Source organism: Homarus americanus, unplaced genomic scaffold (genome assembly GCF_018991925.1).
Source record: "Homarus americanus isolate GMGI-L3 unplaced genomic scaffold, GMGI_Hamer_2.0 scaffold21314, whole genome shotgun sequence".
NCBI classification, from domain to species: Eukaryota; Metazoa; Arthropoda; class Malacostraca; order Decapoda; family Nephropidae; genus Homarus; species Homarus americanus.
In genome coordinates this window covers 3,914,498-3,917,272 of record NW_024720811.1, presented here as the reverse complement: position 1 = coordinate 3,917,272, position 2,775 = coordinate 3,914,498, and positions in this window count along the sequence as shown.

Genomic DNA, 2,775 nt, shown 5'->3' with positions numbered 1-2,775 from the left:
TTAGCTACCACGACAAACATTTCGGTGAAAATAAAAATTCAAGAGATAAAAAACGAGTGAGAGAGAGTGAGAGAGAGAGAGAGAGAGAGATACATTTTATATAACTATATTATAAAACCCTGTAAAACTTTTAGCTACGATCAAGAGCTATATGTTCACATTTAATCGTCCGTATTAAATATCCACAATCATTATGGAGTATTTGATGTATTACCGTTTCGTAGCGTCAAGCAATTACTATGAGTTATGGAAAACACGAGTACATTACTTTCATCACTGCCAAGGACATGAATCATTGAATCTATCTGAAACAATATATAAATAAACGGGAATTTTTACATGACATGAAACTGTAATACGGCACTTAATAATGTGTGTGTGTGTGTGTGTGTGTGTGTAATAATAATAATAATAATAATAATTAACGGTTTATTGAAAGAGCTTGGCAGCCAGAAGGCTGAAAATATACAGTTACATATTTGGGGAATGGGTTACGAATTACAAATAATATACAAGTGACACAAATAAGACATATAATAACTTAGATGGGGATCAGCTCAAACTACAGTTCATTTCAACATAGTGACAGTGTAGGGAGCAGTGTTTACTGGGAGTGAATACACTGGTTTTTTACAAGTTATTGATAATTTTTACAATGGTTGGGACTGGGCTGTTCTCATAGCGATCAGTTCGTGCACGTATGGGCTGGATGCGGTTGTGGTGTCGAACAGCAATTCTCGGACTAGGGATCTCAGGTGTGTGTGTGTGTGTGTGTGTGTGTGTGTGTGTGTGTGTGTGTGTGTGTGTGTGTGTGTGTGTTTCTGTGTTCTTGCTATAAATAATTTGACTTTCATTTGCGTGTACAAGTTCGTGGTGTAACATCGACCTTAAGATCAGGAAAATGTTGCGGTGTTTTCCTAACTTAATGACGCAAGAATACCCAGCCCTGTGTTCACCGCACCTTCAGGAGACTTACGCCATCTGCAGCAAAACTTCCCTCGGCTCAGGTGTCGTCAAGAGAATCAGGCACATAACTCTCCGTACAGTCGCGCAAGTAAAGTTTAATTATCTCCTCCACTGGCTTACAGGCTACAAGTTGGAGATGAGTAGGTTACAGACTTAACAGTTTAATATAGAACAGATTACAGTTTTCCTGATAAATACAGTCAAGGTTACAGGTTATCACAGTGATTTTATCATTTAGCTTACAGGTCACATGTAAATACAGAACAGATAACAGGATATATCATAACTTCCTGTATCTCCTTGCAGGCTACATGATATAGTAGGACAGGTTACAGACTCCATTGTAACTTTCTAAATTACCTAATAGCTTAGTGGTTAAGTGAGGACATCGTTGTATCTCTTGCACCACTAGTGAGTTATACTGAGATACAGGGACGTTGATTAATAAGTTACAGGTGATTTAATTAGTAAGTTAAAGGTGATTTAATTAGTAAGTTACAGGTTATTTAATTAGTATGTTACAGGTGATTTAATTAGTAACTTACAGGTGAATCAATTAAAAAGTTACAAGTTACAAGTGATTTAATTAGTAGTTACAGGTGATTTAATTAGTAAGTTACAGGTTATTTAATTAGTATGTTACAGGTGATATAATTAGAAAGTTTCAGGTGATTTAATTAGTTAGCGGTGATTTAATTAGTACGTTACCGGTGCTTTAATTAGTAAGTTACAGGTGATTTAATTAGTTAGTTACAGGTGGAGTAGGGAGTCCTCATTTCTCTCCTGGTGTAGTTTGGAGTGTTTCTTGGCATCTCATCCAGTGTTGGGGGTGGCGAGTGTTCAGCGGGCTGGGTGCGTCAGGTCAACATTGGCTGCTAAGTACTGATTGTCGCTCTAACAATTGATTCTTCCTTTCGAGTTGAAATTGTCACTTTTTGTATATCAGTTGTGGGTTAATCTTTAGTCTTTGCACTGTACTGTTGGTGGGAGGATGTTGATAAATCCAGATGGGGAGGAGGAAACGGGGAAGGGGAAGGGCCCAACAAACCAGGCTGGCAGCTGTGTCCATGGTCAAGAGACCAGGGGCAGCGCCGACTACACACGTCCTTACCCTATGAAGGCTGAAGGAGATGTGGCACACCATCTACAGGTGTTACAGGAGTTGTCGGGGTGGGTATCTACAGGTGCTACAGGTGTCGTCGATGTGGGTATCTACATGTGAGTTAGTTTCATCCTTGGGGCGCCATGTTAATGATTCTACGTTAAATAATAAATGAAAACTATTAGTAATAACAAACCAGGCCATAGATCTACTGCCAGTGTGGGTGACAGACTATACCTCCCACCACCTATGATGATGTTGGCAGTGTGTTTTACATCCTTATGGAATTGTGTTATATGTTACTGTTGAACACTAAGTTTACGGCGTTTCGATCTAGGTCTCTCTCTCTCTCTCTCTCTCTCTCTCTCTCTCTCTCTCTCTCTCTCTCTCTCTTCATCTCCATTTTCCTTCATTTTACGTACATATGTTTTTTACAGGTATTTTCCCTGTGTAATAAAATATTCTATTGTTATTTCCTATCATGTCTTACACCCCCAAGAGACATATAGGAATAATTGTAGTCTGTCTGTCTGTCTGTCTGTCTGTCTGTCTGTCTGTCTGTCAACAAGCAGTCCTCAGTAATGGCCGGTTTGTTTACCTTGAAACTTTACACCACCACTCACCACTCAGCAGTTATAACGCACCTGTTTGACACACTCCCCTGCTTGACACACTCCACCTGCTTGACACATTCCACCTGCCTGACA